Genomic DNA, 20,658 nt, shown 5'->3' with positions numbered 1-20,658 from the left:
TGCAGAAACAGATTCCTCTGCAGGATGACTAAAATTTTTCCTTGGATGCACTGAGCTTTGGAGGCATGTATCTTTCTCTTCAGTGATTACTGGGTTGTCTAACTAGTTAGATTAAAAGCTACAAGCTAAAATGTTTCAGAGAAGTATCTAGAATTAACGACCTATGCCTTCGTTATAAGCAAAGTATCACAGCTAAAATAAATGGGATACAATATCACAGCTAAAATAAATGGGATACTGAAGTGAGGGGAAAGGAGAGGAGAGAGATTTACATGCATAGTCAAATAGCTAAATCCAATTCAATCAATTTAATTTCATATTCCTATTACTATGCCAGTTAAAGTTCCTTTTCTTATCTAGTAAATTATCAGTGTATACCACTAGACACTTAGATTATCACAGAAGCAATGTGGGAGACACACTAAGAATCATAGGTGCTAAAAGGGCTTCTCTATAGGGAAAGTAGAGAGTATCTCACTGGAAAACCCAGCCTAAGGGATCCAACTTCTTTTCTTAGAAAAGTACTGGAAGAAACCAAAATATTTTAAACAATCAGCACTGGGTCTGATGCTATCACCAGCAAAGGGGACATTGCGAGGGGACATCTTCTCCTCCCGCAGATGTCACTGGCTGTAGGAGGATATGCATCCTGCATAGGTACAGCAGAGACCCCTGAGAGTGGGAAAGGAGGAGGAGAAGCTAAAGAGAGAGGGGACTGGCTTGATTGGTGGGCTCTAATTCAGAGCAAGTGCAGGACAGCAACAGAAGATTAGACTGTCTAGCCTGGTCACCTTGCTATTGTAGACAACCTATCAAATAAACTCTCCCATAAACTTGTCATGTTGCTCCTTAAAAGTTGTTATGTTTTGTCTCTACCATGTCAGACTTCCATCCTTTAAGGATCAGAACTTGCTTCTCTGTTATGGCCTACATTTATTCATAGCCACTATACCTGCTCTTGGCTTTTGTGCCAACACGCTCCTTTCACCCACATAGTTCTTGTCTTTCCTGATGTATTTATAGACAGTTTCCATATTATCTTTCACCCTTCATTAGGCTTAAGTGAACAGACAAAGCCCTTCTAATCTCTTCTCATCAGGGTTGTCAATGCAGTGGCAGTGACTTCCTCTGTGGTAGTTCAAACTCCTCTTTTTGCACATGGGCAATCAGAGTTGCAGACAGGTTCCCAGATGCTCCCTCGTGACTGCTTTATGCAGTGATGGTAACACCTCGCTATCTGTGCTGGCAACGCTTGTCCCAACACAGGCTAAGGCATCACTCACCCTTTTTAAGGGCAGCCCAGAGGGCCTCCTTTCCTTTAAACTGACTGTTGCATGTTTTTGCTGCTCTGTTTCATCCTGATCCTATTATTCCAGACCCCAAGATAATTCAGCATGTAGAAATGCCTTCTAAATCAGTTTATTCAGCATGTTCTTTAGCTATCGTGGACGCACCTTTTCCTTTTACAGTTACAGCAGCCTATTACAGCAGACCCCCTCTTTGTCACAGTAAGTGATACAAACATCTCTCACTGCAGCAGTCAGGAAAGACTTCTTGTTGCTGGAGACGCTGCACACACTAGGGCATGGCTTCTTCTTTATGAGCAATGCTATCACCAGCAAAAGCAACTTAGGCAAAGAGAGCACATTGCCCCGAGTGACTGGGATATTGCAATGACAAAATTAGTGAGCACATGCTGGGTGAAAGTGTTTGAATTTGAGTCTGATATCCCAGAAAGTATAAAACAGAAAAAGATTATGCACTAATGCTACCTTCTGGATTGAAAACTGGTTAAGAGATCAGAAATACAGGTAGTGATAAATTGCCATGCAAGAAGGAAGGTGTCAAGGACTTCCTGAACAAAGGTATTCATAGTTGTGTATTAGTTTTGTAGCAGAAATGGCAAAAGCTTCATTTGAATTTTTTTAAACAAGTGGATTAAAGATTAATTATAATTAAAAGGTGACTTGTGAGAGAAATCTTTCATTGGCAGGCATATGAAGTTAGTCTTTGATCCAGCATAGATTTTCCACCTTTGATGTCTATGATCAGCAGCCAGAAATAAGGGAAAGAAAATAAATGTTAGTAGATTAGAGCACTTTCACAAGTGGAATTGGAAGCACGTCCACACTGGCAGCACTGGGAAGATGACTTTGCCTTGCTTCTTTTCCCTCACTTGTTCCATGAGGTCAGCAGTCTTTTGGGGAGCAAAAATACAAATGAATTTACTGAGCAACTGAGCATGTGATGAAGTTGGCAACCAGAATAAGACTTCAGATACACTGGCAAATTCACTGTCACGCTCTGCTCCTTTTATACTACTCAGCAAACTCTGGCAAACTGTTCTGCTGGACATAACCTTAACACAGAGAGAAATTTCAAGCAGGTTCACAGCAGTCTGAAGCTGCCCTCTCTGATGACACTCAACCATAGGGAATGCACCAGGAGGGTATAAGCCCACTACTTATCCCAGGCTGGAAGCCCTTGGAAAGCTGCAATAGGCAGATATGAGTTAGAACAAGCCCTGTTCTTGTTAGATGGGAGCTGTAAAGAAAATAAAGAGTCTGAGAAGCAGATCTCACCCTGTTGGAACCGTCCACTTCCCTTTTGCACTCCAGAAAAAAGCAAACTAGCAAATCTGGTACAGAGTACATAAAAATGGCCCCAGTACTAGACTAATTAAAGAGGTTGTAACAGGTGACAAAAGGATTGGTGGCGAATGCTACAGCAAGAAAATAATTGGGCTTGTTCTTCAAATCTTATGTTATCTGTATAGGGATTTAACAGTAATTCTGTTCTTTGAAAAGCTGCTAGACTGACATATGTAGAGATTCTGTTATCTGACACCCACCGAGTCAACACAGCATAACCAGTAGCAAAGCCCACTCCATTTACTCCACCCTGCCCTCCCGCCACAGCCTGACCCAGTGGAGGTAAGCGATGCAAAAAGCAGAGAGCTCTGCTTCCTGCTCAGCCAGCCCTTGGCCTCCCCCCGAGATGCCTCCTGCACAGCCAGTGGCAATGGGAGACCTTCTGAAAATGTGAATACTTGTACCTGAGCCCAGATACTGGCAAAGAGAAAACGTCATCTCATCTGTCCTCATTGTGAGAAAGGAAGATGTAAAAAGAGAGACACACAAAAAACGCCAAATAGAGAATCCCAGGCTCCCAAGGAAAAACACTGTGGAGCCGCAGCCGTTAGAATTGCATAGACGAAGACAAGCACTTCATTAGGAGGGACTAACTCCCAGCATGGGCCACAGTCAGAAGTAGATGAGGTGAAATCTGATTCCAGGGCTCGGATGCTTTGCAGCTTTGTGATTGCCAAAAAAAGTCAGACTAGAAGAAGGGCCACAGCATGTGAATATTTCAAGTCACAGGGATGCTAGCACTATCAGAAGTGCTACTGCTTGTGAACTTACTGTCAGTGGCCTGTTATGAATAACGAACAAAAACATCATGGAATGATCTCATTTGTTATATACGTTTAAATGTATCTCTCTCTCATTTAGAGGGAATGAAAAATATTTTAGTGAGCACTGTGCCTGTTCAGAATCAATTCAACACAGGAAAAAACAAATTATTCCAAATTGCTCTTGTGATTGGAGTAGAATGCTTCAGAGAAGCCATCTGCATGGCTCCCCCCCCAAAAAAAAAAAAAGCCTTGGCATTTCCTAGGAAAAAAGATGTAGCCATGAATTATTTTATGCTGCTCAGCATGACATTCTATAGTACAGTCCCTGGATTAGGCCATATGAACTCTTATGCTATGTCTTAACAACACAACTAGAGCGTAAAATATAATCTCTTCAGTGGACTACTTTAAAAACTTTTTGTTTTTAAATTTTCCCTATACACTTTTCTCTTACGGAGTTTTTTTTATATTTGTGTTGCTTTTTTAATGTAATGGACACAAGCTTCCATGAAAAATTTTGGTAATGCATCTGTATCATTCCTACTGCATACTGTTTTGCAACGTATAACTATATCCTTGCAGGACACAAACCATCTTCTAGTCTCATCTTATTTATACTATTATAGCTTTATAGCAACACAGTCATTTTAAATACCAGAAATCTAAATTCTGAGATAAAATGGAGGCTCTGACTGAAAGGGAATATCAGTCTTCTCTTTATGCTTTAAACTATCAGGATATCAGAAAGCTGATTCTAGTCTGGTAACTAGTAGCATTTCCAACTTTTAGAAATTTTAAGTGATATTTAGGCTGGTACAGTCACCTCCCAACAACATCAGCAGTAGCCACAACAAATTACTATTTATAAAATGATATAATGAAGACTAATGCTGTCTGCCAGCACTGTATCCTGGGCAACTCCCAGCCAGTGTTACAACATGCGCTGTGCTCTGGGAAATATGCTGTAAAGTAGCAGGCTCAATGGCATTCAAGAGATCACAGTTATATTCCTTCAGAGAAAAACTTGTATGCATTTTATTTCACATGGAGAAAGTCTTGAGAGGTTTTGTTGTGGTTTAAGCTGGCAGGCAGCTAAACACCATACAGCCATGTGCTCATGCCCCCCCGGCAGTGGGATGGGGCAGAGAATCGCAGAAAAAAAAAAGTAAAACCCGTGGGTTGATAAAGACAGTTTAATAGCACAGCAGAGGAAGAGAAAATAATAATAATGATAAAAGAATGTACAAAACAAGTGATGCACAATGCAATTGCCCACCACCTGCTGACTGATGCCCAGCCCGTCCCCGAGCAGTGATCGCTGCTCCCCAGCCAACTCCCCCCAGTTTCTATACTGAGCATGACGCCATATGGTATGGAATAGCCCTTTGGGCAGTCTGGGTCAGCTGTCCTGGCTGTGTCCCCTCCCGGCTTCTTGTGCCCCTGGCAGAGCATGGGAAGCTGAAAAGTCCTTGAGTCATGTGAGCCCTGCTTAGCAATAACGAAAACATCAGTGTGTTATCCACATTATTCTCATCCTAAATCCAAAACACAGCACTATTCCAGCTACTAGGAAGAAAATTAACTCTATCCCAACCAAAGCCAGGACAGGTTTCTTCTGAAATGCTCTGCTCCAGCCACAAGAGCTGTTGGAAGCAACCCGCTCCACTGGTGTCGAACAGGCACCACTGCACACTGATGTGCTCCCCTTTCCTGCTAAGCAGCACAAAGAAACCTTTGAATACACCTGGTCAAGATGATCGCACCATTTCTTTTTCTTCCGTTTATTTCTAACACATGCTGGAACAAGGCTAACTCCATGCCTTTTGGCTGCTGCTCTTTTATCCTCTTGAATCCAAAACAGTCACATGCTGGGTATACCCAGACAAGCCACTATTTTTTACTGTCACAAAGCTATAAAATGTCTAAAAATGCCATTTATCTTCATTTAATATAGATTAATTATTATTTTTCCTATTAATATTCCTACCATTTTTCCCACTGGTTCTAATTGCTCCCCGGCTCCCATAAAGATCTAAAGACTGGCTGAGCTGGAAGAGAAAATACTTCTCCCCTTATTGCTACAGCTGGATTTGCCTCTGGGCAGGCTGCAGGCTTGGGGGCAGGGTAGCATAAATGAGACAGGCCATACCACTGTGTACGCTGTCTCTGCTGTGTATATTCAACTACTACCCCTGTAGCTGGCAGTCTAGCAGCTTCTCGCACTCCTGAATAAACTAGGACTAGCTAAAATAAGACTATACAACTTTTCACTCGGTCCATCATTCACCTGATTCAACTTTCTGCAGATGTGTTTAATGCTCATGTTCGCAATCTACCTTTAGTGCATTGAGAATATTGCATTGGTTTCTCCTCTTTTTTTTTTTTCTAATTCCACCTCACTGTGGTAACTCTACTACTGAAAATGATTACTTCAGCCATTCTGCAAAGAGAGGGCTCCAGACTGACCCATACTAAGTTAATTTTTAATCTTCATTCTAGGAGAAGTTTAACCAGGAGGAGAAAACTGGGTAGAGAATATCTGTCATCACAGAGGTAGTGAAGGATTTATTAGATCAAGCAATATTGATTTCTGCTACAGTCATTTTTTAATCAGCAAATAAGCTAGGAGATATCCTGAGCACTCTACATGTCTCTTTCCCATTTCTTGGAGGATATTCCTTAATCTATAGTAAGGGCAGTTAATCTTGTTTTTTTGGAAAAGGGTGACCACTGCCCCTATCCACTGACTCCTATATTTCAAAGACTAGATTTAGCATCAATATCCTTAAAGTGTTTCAACTGGACAAAAGTACCAAGCAGTTTGCTTACGGAGGAAATGCAAATCAAAACAGAAAACTTTACCATTTTTTTCATTAAAATACAAATGTTTCCATTTTGTTCTTTAAATGTTTTCCACATATTTCTTTTTCACATAGTCAGACTGCCTTCAGCTTAAGAAACTTCCTAATGATCATGCTAGACGTTGGCTCAGACACAGTGACAAGGAGTCAGCTCACAAGGTTCAGACGGCTGTTGTATAGATACCTATATCTGTGCTAATGACCAGAAACTCCCTGGGAGTTAGTACAAGGCAAAAGATGTTTTAGAACAGAATTCATCTGACTTTTATACAAATACTTTAGGAGAGAGAACTCATGCCCTGGCAGTGCTTATTTCTTTCTGGTGACTCTTAAGTCAGACATTGATGTCTGTGTTTGGTCACCTAAATCCTGCCCCTATGGCACTAATCAAAAGCATGGACTGCAGTGAAGGAAGAGTACTCAGGGAATGCCAGAGGGGATCTTAAGACTAAAAGACAACTCCTAGTTTCAAAATGACTGTCATGGATGAGAAGATAATATTTAGCTTCAACAGAAGCTTCAATATTGCCTGAATCTCACATAGCATTTCTCCCTTTTTTCTAATCCAGAGTAAGTATAGTGTTTCAAAGCTAAAATTAATTTCCCTGGCACTAACTATTCAGTGACTTACTCTAGAGTATTTTAGGATTAAACACCACCATTTTCACATGATGTCAATATTCTGCAATGGAATATGTATAAAGCAGGCAGCTTGCTTCTTCTGGAAGTAGTTTCTTTGGCTCAGAAAGTCTTAACCAGAGAACTAAATTGTTTCCAAAAAAAAGCAGGGGGGAAAGAAACTTTATTTTAAAAGTTACATAAGGTCATTCAAGAACTTTATAGATTTTAACTTAGACCTGTTCCTAGAAGACCTATAAAGAAAATCAACCTATAACAATCCATTTAATTTTTTTCTTTTGATCTCATTAATTTAATGACAGTTAAAATAAATGACACAAAAATAAATGGTGCAAGTAAGAATTGCACCTTACCTGACTGTATCCCTACAAATTAAAAGTGCAATAAACTTACACTCTTGACATCTGTCTCTTCTTCTTGCAACTTTGAGTCATGAACTGATGCACAGCAAATTTAGGCCTGTGGCTCTTCAGCCCTGAGCATGTGACCTGTCCTTTGTTTTCTAGAATCTACACAGCCTGTAGCACATTACTGTAGACTTCTTTAGAGGAAAAAAAAACCAAAACACAACAACAAAAAAACAACTTTCTTTTGAGTGACCAGCTTGGGAGCCAGGGAAAAATTTAAGTATGTGCATAAATGTTTGAATGAATCAATGCACTTATCTCTGTTTTTCTCAGAGATGGAATGCAGCCATCAACTTCCAAGGCTAAAAATAGTGTCTGTAGGCAGCTCAGGTAAATGCAAACCACCTTCTTCAGCTTTATTTAATATCTTCTAAGTGAAGAACAATTCATTCTTCTGTGATGTTATAGAAAATTAGTGGAATTACCAGCAGTGATCTGGTAAGAACCCAAGAAAATTGCAATGGATTAAGTACAGTTAGTTTGAAAGCAAGCCACTTGATTGACTTGATCTCCAGCATTCCTTACTCCTACACTTTTGAAGGCATGAAAAAAATTCTCCTGGTTGCTGACCACAAAATCCTTAGTGCCATATTTCAGGATAACTTTAAAGCAGTGTTTTCTGTAAAAATTCTGTGTGTTTGATTACACCTAAGGTCAGAAGCAAAGTCTAAAAACTGTCAACATACTAATAAAAGCCCCTAACTTTGCTTTCTCCTTTGTGATCACCAAGGCCTCATCTCCACATCCAAGTCAGCAAGATAATTGAATAACATGGGTGACAGAATACAGCCCTGCCAAGCTCTTGGGCTGACCTTGAACTCTTTGGTCAGCTCACCATGTACAAAACCTCTTTGTATAAGTCTCTAAAGAATAAACTCTGACTAAGCAGATCAATTTCCAGCCATCTTTGTCAAGTATTACACACACAGATTCAACAATCTGAGTTAAATATTGTAGTAAAATTGGCCCAAAACAATAAGAGTTTGAAGTCAATATTGCTGTCGAGCTTGTTGAATCTAAAGTACATCATCACCTGATGCCTGGACCCGTGTTGTACTAAGTATATATGAACTATTTTAATATGCTACAATGGATGCACACCTCAGGCAATATATTTTTCTGTGACCCAGTTCTCAGATTTGCTTTATATTGCTATAACAGTGTTATGAGTCTACAGAGTAAACATCATTATATTTTCATCCACTTTACTCTGCCAAAATGGTGACTAATATATATATCCCTCTATTATATACTAATTTATTAAGCAAGATTACATACAAGGTAGTTCATCATCCAGAAATAAATTAGTAGCCAGTTGCTTTCACATTACTGTGCATAGTGATGAGTCTTTAGCTGTGGGTCATGCAAGTTTAAAACTAAGGCAGGCTGAGGCACTTTGTAATATCTGTTTTGCATCTGGAGCAGGAGTTCTTCTGAGACACCCTCTGTAACCATTAATTTCAAGAACCAAAGGGTCAGTTTTCTTTGGAGAAAGCAAAGCAAGCAACATATTCCCAGTGCTTTTTTATTTCTTTTTTAATGGGAAATTGCGTTATTTCCTACTTTCAGCCAGCTCAAGGTGCGCAACATTGTCTGTTGTCATTTGTTTCTGTTTGGGTTCCTCCCAGGACAGGGTGAAAGCAAGGACTGGTAATCATAATAACAGAAGCCTTACCATTTTTTGAAGCATAACAGTCAGAGTTCAAAAGGCAAGAGGTGCTTTTAAGACACCCAGACATAATCTATGTACTCTTCTTGAAAGTGAAATTTGTAATTAAAGTTGGCATTTGTGAGCAGCCTGCTAGTGCTGGCCATCTTGATAACAAACAAAGAGGACATGTTTTTTGACACTGACATACAATCCATGGGGAAGAGTCAGTGCCTCTCCCGTAGGAAGCAGGCAGAATAGACGTGTGTATCTAAGATGGCCTGGAGGGAACACAACTGAAAGTTGTTCGGAAAAAAATGGTCATGTAGCCAGAGCAAAGAGAAATATGAGATGAAGCAAGGAGTGTAAGATCACTGCTTTGCTTTCCCACAGGCTTTTCCCACCATTTCTCCTCCTTCCATTTCCTTCTAAATATTACAGAGAAGAAAATAGTATATATATTTTTAATGTTCTGAAAGTGTGAACTTGAAAAGCAAGTTAACAAAACAATGACAGACTCTAATATTCCGAGCAAACCTCTGGATAGGAAATAGGAAATAACCAAATGTCCAATGTCCAAAACCATGTAATAAAGAATTAAGAAGTAATACACATCTGATTTTTATGCAGGTCACCTTCTCAGACAGAAGGATGGATTGGATCACTTTTAAAATAATTTAAATAAGTTTTAAGTAGCATGGATATTATAATTTTGGAGATCACTTAGACATATTTCAGGTCTCATATTTTCATTACTCAGACTGGGATATATGAAAAAAGATCTTGGGTAGTCTGGTCCTGTAAAAAATTTCATGTTTTATAAAGAACCTCAGCATCACCATGAAAAGATCTTAAAAGTCAAAGGGTGTATACCACACAGAATCAAATTTATATGCAGTTAATTCCTTTGAAGGAATAAGAACAAGTTGAACCTGTTGAGATTCAAAACTGTGTTATGAGGAAGCATGTTAGCCTATTCTGCTTGGCTTCTCAACATGTAAAGGCAAATCAGCATCCACAATTTCAGTCCTCTCCGAGAGGTTTTTTAGAACAGATTATAGCACTTCACCTTGTTTCAAGCATTCTGCTGCAAACAAGCAAGAGGAGGGCAACTCTGCAGTTAACAGAGGTCAGGAGGTTCAGATACAGATAGGCTGAAAAGTGAGAATACCCCTACCATATAAAATGATTGCTCGAGCATTCTGATGGAGGTTTGTAACATGCTGTGACAGACTTATATCCATCTGTCAATAATTCTCACCTTCAAATGGGAATGGAATAAAGGTAGGGTAGGATGATGAGAAAATCCTTCTGTATTTGAAAGGAGAGAGCAGAATTCTGCTCAGCATTTCTTACCAAGGCCATGTAACTAATTTATGTTAAAGTATAGATAGCAGGGTAAAATAGAGAGAAGACACTTTGAAGTATCGAACATTTGCTTGGAAAGAGATGATACGGTAAAGACAAGCACTAGGTTCTTATGTCTTCAGTGAGATCTCTGAACTGTTACTATGACTCAAGAATGATGGACAAGAAGGCAAACCAAAACAGTGATGAAAAGTGTGTACTAGAGAAGAGACAACTCATTAAAGGTAATCAGATCCCTCCTTAACACCACTCCCTGAAAAATCATTTTTGCACCATAGGTTTCTGGAGACAAATCAAACACCTAAAGAGAGTTTCAAAAGAAGAAAAAGGAAGATATATCGTGTTGAAAGGGGTGACATACAACATACCCAGGGGAGATAAACAGTAGAAAAAACCACAAGTGTGGATGAAGGGAACAAAAAAAAAAATCAGTGTTCAGATCTTAATACAAATAATATTCCTGTGACAAGTCATGTACTTCTGAAAAAGAAGCAGTTTAAGTCAACCCAGCAGAGTTGCTCAGATACGCGTACACCTGCTGTTGCACTTGGTGAGCAGAAACAAAGAGCCAGTTTCCCCACCAGCCAGGAGCACCGCTGGGCAGAGAAGGCAGAAATCACAGAGCTACAGAGACCAAACTTCTGCATCTGTGCATTGCTCATCACCCATTAATCTGACAGCGATTCTGGTTTAAACCCAATTCTGCTAAGAACAACCCCCATAGGTGCACTGAGATACGGAGAGGTAAAGACAATTATATTTGTAGTACAGTATAGTATAGTATAAATTGTTAGAAGCTGTAATAAATAACAAAAGCAGCATATACAAATAAATACAATGTAGTGAAGGGGAATCAGTACAGCTTTTCTAAGGACAAGTTGTGTCACACAGACGCATCGCAGTTCATTTTTGGAGAGTCACTGTGCATAAGAAATTCCAGTGTTTTTATATACCTGCAATTTCTAAAGTCTTTAACAAGGTTGCTCACCAAAGATTTTAAAAGAAACTAAGCTGACACAAAATAAAACATTGGGGCTGGGAGCTGCCTGATATGGGCTGGAGTGTCCATTCAAGCCCAAAGACGATTCTGAACTCCTGCACCATGGGAGCACCCCAGCTGAAAGCCACCTTGGAGGGGGGTTGAGCCTCAGGCACACAGTGGCCTCTCTCTCCCATTCCCACACCTCTGGTTCCCTGGGAAGAAAAGCAAGACACACTGGATGAAGGGAACCACAGCACGCTCCAGCCAAGGTCCTAGGGAGGACAGCAGTGGGCCCAGTACCATGCTGTAAACCACAGAGACACAGTGCTCTGCTGGCTTCGAATAAGGGACAAAGCCCCTGCAGAGAAAACTGCAAGTTGTTATTCTGGGATTCTGAGCACAGCTGAGCATGATTATACACTCAATTCTCATGCTGTCAAAGGTTTGCTGCTTTATGTCCAACTTGCTTTTCAAATTTATTACAATTTCCCTAGAACGCCACATCCCTCAGGTATGAACCCATGTGTGAAGTAATGCTGTATAGGAGAATCAAAACCCAGAAGATGGCTACATCACGCATTCATTCTTTCACCCAAAGCAAGACTGCTCTCTGTTGCTGATTTCCCATTTCATTTTAAAAATCTCACCCAATGTTACATCTCCTCTTGCCACTGGAAGGCTTATTTCACCGTCTATTATGTCTTTCAAAAAGTTTTTCTGGCAGATCATCTTCCTGCTGTCTGTGATAAATATTGTTGTACTAATTTCTCTTCCCCAGTGCTGTTTATTCCTTCAAATATTTGCAGAACATTGTCAAGTCACCTTGCAATCATTGCTTGGAGCATCCCTACCTCATTTGCAGCCTTTCTGCACACAGCAAGTAAGTTCTTCCAGCCCCCTTACCATTTATCTTGTTCATCTTGTCAATTAGTTTCTCTGACCTCTCTTTTCACTTTGTTTTATTAATTTTCCAACACACCCTTGTGAGGTAAGTACAGATTAGCAGCCTCCCTCCCTCCATATTGTGCAATCAACATAGGACCGGTGAGGAGCTGATTCACTTGGTCACACGCAAACCACAGGAACACGGCCTGTGCAATGCAGCTGCTTAAAAGAGAATCTAAATGGTGCGTTATGGCATTCAGCAGCCCTTTATGCAGGGCACCTGTGGTCACATTCAGGTCACTCTTTGTGTCACTTCAGAGCCTGAGTGACCATCATGAGCACGGAGGGTTAGATTTCCTCCCAAAACACTGCTCTCCAATGTGGGTTCAGGGCAAGCACACTCCCAGCTGCTCCCCTGGCGTGTGGACATTGGCCCAGGACAAGACACTAAACTCATTCTCTTCATTGCTTTGCTTTCTTTCCCATGTTCCTTTTGCTAGGTTGGGAGAGCGTATTGCACTTTTTTCCCCACTTTTTCTGAACAAAGGCATTATTTTTGGTTGAGTGGAAGATAATGGAGTTTTCTGTCTGTGTGGGTATGGCATACCCACTGCTGCAGTGATTTTCCATTTCATTCATATTCTCTGTGGGTTCCCTCCTAGTCCTGCAAGAAAATAAAACACATCTGTATCGATAGATAGAGATATATCTAGACTTTTTGAAAGACTTGGATGTCACTGGCATATATAAGATTACATTCATCCCAATTTATCAGAGTAGTAGTTACACATGCGTAGTAAGGAACTCTATTATCCTGTCTTTAATTTACTCTTGAGGGGTTCATCTTTCACAAAATCCATATCAGAGCCCCCTTTCTCATTTATTTTAGCAAGAGAGGGGAGAGGTCTCTATCTGATCTGATAATGGAGCTATTTGGCTCAGCCCAGTCATTAATCCATCTGACAGCTTTCCTATGAAAAGGCAGAATTTCCATCCTCCACTCTAATTTATTTCATCATCTGCACTTTCCTTCTCCCATCCCCAGTTGGTGGTAATAATGAGTACTGTCTAGAAAAATACATAAATAGGGCACATGTGTATAAATACAGGTAAAGCAGGTGGCACGAGTGTGACAAGAAGGAAATTCTGCCTTACAAGAATTTTTACCTCAAATATTTACTTGCCTTATGAAAACTTAAATCAGTCACCATCCTTTTGAAAATATCCCAGCACAAAATTACATTTTTCTCAATAAACAAGCTCTTTGTTTTGTTGTATGGGGGTTTTGTTTGCTTGGTTTTTTTAGTTTTGATGTGGTTTGGTTTTATATCAGTCCCTGTCACAGCAGTTCTCTAATCTTAATGAAAAATACTGTATTGTAGTTCTGAAGCAAGATTTACTCATTGTGCTGATACTCCAGGTATCACACAGCAGATCCGGAAAAGAGACAAGTATGCAATATGGATGTTGAGCTCTCCTGTCTGACCTGCTGCTCTGCAATTATCCTTAGCTGACAGCGTTTGACAAGGCTTAGGGTTAAACAAGCAGAAATCTCTGTGGACAAGGGGTTTTCTTGTTTCTTTTTCTTTTTCAGTAAGAAAACCTGCTACGTAAGGTAGTTGACAAAATAATTTATATTCTAACCAGTATTGATAATTTTAATAAAGCGTTTTTATTTAAAAGTGCCAAACTTGTTAAAACTTTTAGCCAAAATGCATTCCTAAATAGAAATCATGTTTTGAAAATAATTCCAAATTCTCTGTTTATTTTCAAAACTTTTGAAGTTGAAGATATTGTCTTTCAGGTTCAAAATGGCATCTCATTTCCAAAGTTAGTATAATTCTACCAATACAAATATCTCAATTTTTAAAAATATATTAATAAAATTTAGTGGACAATACTATGGATCAGCTATAAGATATCCCAAGCCAAGTGTAGGTAATACTTACGTAAATGCTCAGGTGCTCTCCATAACTCTGCAACTTGGTTCTTCGTATGCTATCTGATGTTTTTTACAGGTGGCAGTTCAGAAAGATTTCAAATGAGGTCAGGAGAGGAGAAGAGGAAAAGGATTTTTCCCATAATGACATGCTGAGCAAAAGACAAGACAGAGTTTGTACATTTCCTACTTATATATCTAGACGTTAGCTTCAAAACCACTTAAAAATAATTTCTATGTATGCAATCAAACACTTGCATTTTCATCAAGCTACTTCGGTTTCTTAATTGAAAATGGAAATACGAAAACAGAAAACGTGTCAGCTGTGCTGGGCATCTCCTCTAGGTTTTTGAGAAACCACTATTTTCCTGCTGATTTTTTCAACTTCCTGTAACTCCAAATGCTAAGACCACATTGTGCAGTAGATGCGTAAATGGCATTGCTCAGAGGGAATTCTACCATTCCTTGTGCTCACTGCAGCCACCTGAATGGTCTTCCTGCGTCGCTGTGAGTCAGTATAGCAGGAGAGGCCTTGAAACTAACCTAATATCTGGAAACTGCACAAAATGGCACTAAGATATTGGACCAAGCTGTCTCTTTGGAGAGGCACAGCAGTTCCAGCCATACTAGAACAAGGTCTGCCAACATGCCTGAGGCAGAATCCTGCCAGGGTACATGCACTGCATCAACAAATGTTCCTTGTTGATAGTGAAAATTTCTGTCTTGGCAAGATGTGATTTAATATATTCAGGTTTAAACCGCTGCTGTAAACCCTACCTAAAAAGGTTAAAACATTCATTTGGGTTATGGGATTCATGCAAATTGGAATAGTCGAGGTGGAAAGGGTCTGAAACTCCCTGCACTCCCCCAGGGACCTGCTAAAAGGATCCTGGCTTCCTCATTAGTAAGCCCCATTTCTGGATTCACTGAGACAAGATTCAAAGCAGAATCACTTTAAAGAAGGGCATAAACCAACAATACTTTGAGAGACCTCAGTGGCCATGTCTGAAAGTTAAATCAAACCTGTCTACCTCCTTTCTGTCTACCTCCTGCCAAAGTATCATTGCAACCACCAGTATGTTCCCATCTCTGATGTCAACGCAGTTCCCTAGAGGAGAAGGGGCTCATGGTATAAGCTCAGAAACAGGAATGCAATTGTAAACTGCAAAGCTTCCCAAATAGCCTGAATATTCTGTCACTGCTGACTTTGGTTTACTCATTTCATGTTTTCCATGCCTTTTTCTGAGCTAAGATTTGAGGCATCCTTTTCTGCTTCATGCCAGTTCCTCAACAAAAAAAGCTACCGTGGATTTTTTTCCTACTTTTAAAAATGATCCTCAACAACAACAACAAAGTCTGTCTGCTCACCACCACTCTCTCAGCTGTCTGAACTGACAGTCTCTTAAGTCCTGCTGTGACTGAGCTGCCCTGAAAGTCTACCACACAATTTAGACTGCTTCCTAAACAGATCTTGAAATGAGGATGGACTTGTGTTTTATAAAAGAGGTTATATAGCAATTTAGCAGAAATTTCAGAAATGAAAACATTTAAGAAGATGAAGAAAAATAAATATATATTTTCAATGATGTTTCCTAGGTCCAGCAAACACTCATAGCAAATTCTGTTCCCTTTCAGGTTCATCTGTCTGTGTCTTCTTCGGTTTCCATTAATAATGTTTCTTCAGTACCCCTTAATTGGGAAAACAAGAATAATTGATGATGTGCAAAAAGAAGGCTGGTTTTTTGTTTATTTCTACAAATATACAGCTTAAGTGGATTCCAGTCTGAAGGCAGCTCACAGAAACCTTGGGTAGTATAAAAATTGAACTAAAAGGATTTACATGCCCTGGATAAATTTTGAACTACTTTAAATATTTCCCTGTAGTAAATTATCTTCCTTCCATAGAGCACTACTGAAAGAGAGAGGTAAGAAAAAAACAATTGAATTAAGTGTTCCAAGGAGTTTTCAGGATGAATTCTTAACTAGCTCTGAGATTTCCTACTTGTAACCCAGTCCTCTGACTGATTAAGCTTCTTTGGGTAAACATGTTTACTTTCATGTAAAATCTGTTTAAATCAAATGATGAAGATTTGCCTTAATTCTTTTGCAGCATGAAATGCTTCTTGCAGTACCTGAATGTTTATCCTTGGCTTTGACAGTATGCGCTCTGTAGGACCTGAGCCTTGCACACCCTGGTCAGCAAAATGGGTCTCCGCTATGTGGCTAGTAGCACCACTGGGCCAGACAAAGCAATGAAATGGAGATTTCTGAAAAATCTTCAATCTGGCAATGCCTGATGCAGTCAGAAAGTTGCTCACTGTGTTCTTTATTTTGATATGAAGCTTAAATTATTGATCAGTGCTCCTGTATTGAAAGCTGAAATCAAATACAGTATCTGACTGACCACTTAAATCTTCCACTCAACCTGCTATCTCCAAATAATTTTTTTTTAAATCTCTTCAGAGCTCTGGTTTATGAAAATTCATGATAATACTTTCAGTTTGACTTGGGGAAGGAAAAAGGTCAATGCTTCTCAATATTCAAGCTGCTTCCTGATCAGGTCTGTTACATCAGGCTAATCCTTAACATACAGACAGAGAGCCCTACTTCTGAAAACCCAGAATGCCTCAAAGTTCTTGGCATGATAATGTGAAGTACTTTGTATTGCTTGTGATTATTTGCATACATGACAGGCAACATATCTGCTTTCCTAGGCACTCCATTAAAATTGCTTTCTTCCCAACCTTCTAAAACCTAAATGAGCAAAAGAAATTATGGTAAATGTGACCTGTGACGTAAACTGTTTTATAAAATATGCTGCATGTTGTTGGCTGATGCAGTGAAAGCTTTATCCCATTTTTGGTTTAGGCATCAGAACCACGCGGCTACCTTGATCTCTCTCAAGTTGTAAGACACTGGGTCATAACATTAAGAGAGAAACTGATGCATTTATGTTTTAAAATGTTAACTTTCAGATTGCATGGTTGACAGAGCAGCTCATTGTTGTTTCTTTATGGTCAAAGCAGCCAATCTGGTAGCAGTGTCATCCACTGGGATCCTCTGCTCAGCCTGCCCTCTCCAACACCAAAACCCAGCACTCCTTGAGAGAAGCAGTACCCATAATCAAATCTGAATATCCTCAAACGTGTTACTCAAAACTAAACCTAACAAAAGCACAAGCTTTGCCCACCTAGAGATTCAAACTGGTTCTGTAAGTACATGGTGCAATAATGCTAAAAGTCAACAGCTAGATAAATAGTAAGCAATTCCTCCCTTGCCTGACTGTGACCAAAACCAGGTCCTGAATTAACAGCATTTGGTAGTCCCACCAAGCCGCATACCCTTCCAGGTATTTGTGATTGATCTCATTCAAATAATCAGAAAGAACAGACAGTACACATTTCTTCCAAGTCTGATAGGAAGGACATTAGCAGGACAGCATAGGATTCACTTCTGAAACCATTAATCAGGCATGAGTCCATATACAGAGGGCAGACCAGAGTTGTGCCGTCTTTTGGAACCTGAGCTGCAGCAACCAACAAATTCCTGTTCAGGGAGCAAAACAAACAAGAAAATTGAAACCAAAGCAAGGAGGAAGGCTTAAATGAGCTATCTACTGGGTAGAGATGAGATACGCAAAGGGCAGGTGTGCTGGTTTTGACTGGGATAGAGTTATTTTTTTCCATAGTAGCTAGTATGGGGCTATGTTTTGGATTTGTGCTGGAAACAGTGTTGATAACACAGGGATGTTTTCGTTATTGATCAGCAGTGCTTACACAAAGTCAAAACCTTTTCTGCTTCTTACACCACCCCACCAGCGAGTAGGCTGGGGGTGCACAAGAAGCTGGGAGGGGACACAGCTGGGACAGCTGACCCCAACTGCCCAAAGGGCTATTCCATACCATATGACATTGTGCTCAGCATATAAAGCTGGGGGAAGAAGAAGGAAGGGGGGGACGTTTGGAGTGATGTTGTTTGTCTTCCCAAGTAACCGTTAGGTGTGATGGAGCCCTGCTTTCCTGGAGATGACTGAACACCTGCCTGCCCATGGGAAATAGTGAATTAATTCCTTGTTTTGCTTTCCTTTGCTTGCACACGCAGCTTTTGCTTTCCCTATTAAACTGTCTTTATCTCAACCCATGAGTTTTCTCACTTTTACTCTTCAGATTTTCTCCCCCAACCCACCAGGGGGGAATGAGCGAGCGGCTGTGTGGGGCTTAGTGCCTGGGGTTGAACCACGACAGCAGGGAAGTGTAAAAGTCAGGCAGCCATGAAACTGAAGCAGGGATAACTGCTTTGCTTGCGTCAATCTAAGCAACTACTTTTGTAGGTTTGAAGTGGAAGCCATCATCCATCCATAGTAAGCATTTTACCTACCAGCAGCATCAACTGTCCTTTTCATACTCCCCCAACTACTCCACAGTCTGGAGGGAATAAAAACAAACAAACAACAAAACCCTAACTACATAAATCCCAAAGTCTTTGCAAGGCACATATTTTAAAAGTGTCTCAGGTCTTCAGAAACAGAAATCCATATGTAAATGGAATAGTTACACATTTAAAGCCCATTAATGTTTATTAGTTACTTATAAAACACTTCTCCCAATCGGCATAGTTACTGCTTTCTTTCAAGACTGTTCATCAGGCATCTACACCCTGCAACAAATGCTTGCTTGCTTACTCCTATACACTTTGCTCATACTAAAGATAATGCTATCTCTTATATAAATATGTTGTATGATGAGCAGGTATGGTAACTTACAGTCTATAACAGGTTTTATCTTTAACCACTGAAGTATATCCCTACTTTACAGAATAAAAACTAACAAAGTGGATTGGTTAAGTGATTTGGTGAAGGTCGCATACAAGATTGTGCTGGCACAGAAACTGGACTGTCATGCCGTGATACCCCCCATGTTGCACCTCCACTAAGGCTAGAAGAACTGTGAGCTTTCAAAGTGCACAGCACCCTCAATTTTCTTTTAACTCAGTGACCTGGACCCTGCAGCACTGAACTCATATGCAACGTAAATGCTGCAGCAACTAATAATAAAACTGCCTGCAAGTCCTGTAAAAGATATAATCTAAAAGCAGGGATTTGTTTTTTTCAGTTTGAAAATTCTTTTTGCTCCTTGTAAACAATTTCCTTCAAAAATCACAACCACCTTAAGGGGACTTTCTAGTAGTTATCACGTTTTCGAGCTGTTGTATTACTCATCCTTCCTTTTTGCCTCCCCCCTCACACCGTCTCCCTCTTCCATGTCATGCATCATCAAATTTACAGAATGGAAGCCATTTTTAAGGCATCAGAATTATTGCTGAAGGTGAACAGGAGATGAAAGTCAAGTACCATGCTCTGCCTGCCTTTTGGGAATCCTCACGTACCATGTTCTGTATGTCACTCATCAAGATGTCATGCTTAAAAAGTTACACAGCTTGAAGAATAGAAGAAACAACAGAAAAGAGAGGGGAAGAAAAGGCTGGATCTTCTTGCTATTGCTTGTGTGTGCATTTACAAAAATTTGAAAAAGATTCCTGAGTCTGACAGCAATCACAGCCATCTAGACAGTGTCTAACGCATGAATAATGCATTGATGTCAGCTCAAAAAAGACCAAATTTGCTGGCCTCCAAAGGCCATTTTACAGCTCGTGTATATATCTGACATTAGAGAAAGAGAGATTGCATCATCTCAGATATATTACACTCTTTCTGTACGCAGCTGCTTTCTGGATTGACTTCCATGATAAACGTGTCACTTCTGGAGAAAATTGATGGGAGCCAGAATTGTCATTTCTCTAATTCATTCTTTCCCAGTCACTTTGTCCTCCTAGTTCCAACCTGCTTTGTAGACTGAGATTCAACACATCTATTGATTTCCTTAGTGCATAAAGGTAAAAACATGTTTAAAGTGCCTGGTTGAACTGGGTCCACAATACCTTAGTATTTTGGATTTTTTCCATTTCATAAAATGAATTAAAGGTGAGGAAAGAAAGGCTGAGACATTTAAACTTTAGAGACTAAAGTTGCCTTCAAAATGTCTTAATTGATCAAATAAAGCACCTTTGATAATAGTGAGTCCTCCTGTTAACATGCACTTTGATGTTACTTGGTTATACCACTATTGCGTTTGTTCTTGCCTTTAAATATAAACATAATCCAGTCTGTATACAGATTTGTTTTCGGACAGTTGGGAGTAGTTGAAAATGTTTCTAACAACAGTGCCCTAATATAACCCTCGTAATTCATAATCATACTTATTTACAGAATGAAGGCATATTTTCACAGTGTTATAGATAGTTTGGGTAAGCATAGTCCATTCTGAGCTATGAACATGTCAGAATATCTCCTTCATTGCTTTCATACTGAGTGAGACCACGTGCCTACCAGGGAAATGCATCTGCTCACTTATTTCCATCATTTAATTGGCCACCCCTGGTAATTACCCAATATAAAGGATTGATTTGGGGTTGTTAGTAAAAAAAATAACACATATATATATATATATATACAACT

This window comes from Ciconia boyciana, chromosome 8 (genome assembly GCF_034638445.1).
Source record: "Ciconia boyciana chromosome 8, ASM3463844v1, whole genome shotgun sequence".
NCBI classification, from domain to species: Eukaryota; Metazoa; Chordata; class Aves; order Ciconiiformes; family Ciconiidae; genus Ciconia; species Ciconia boyciana.
This window is presented reverse-complemented; position numbering follows the sequence as displayed.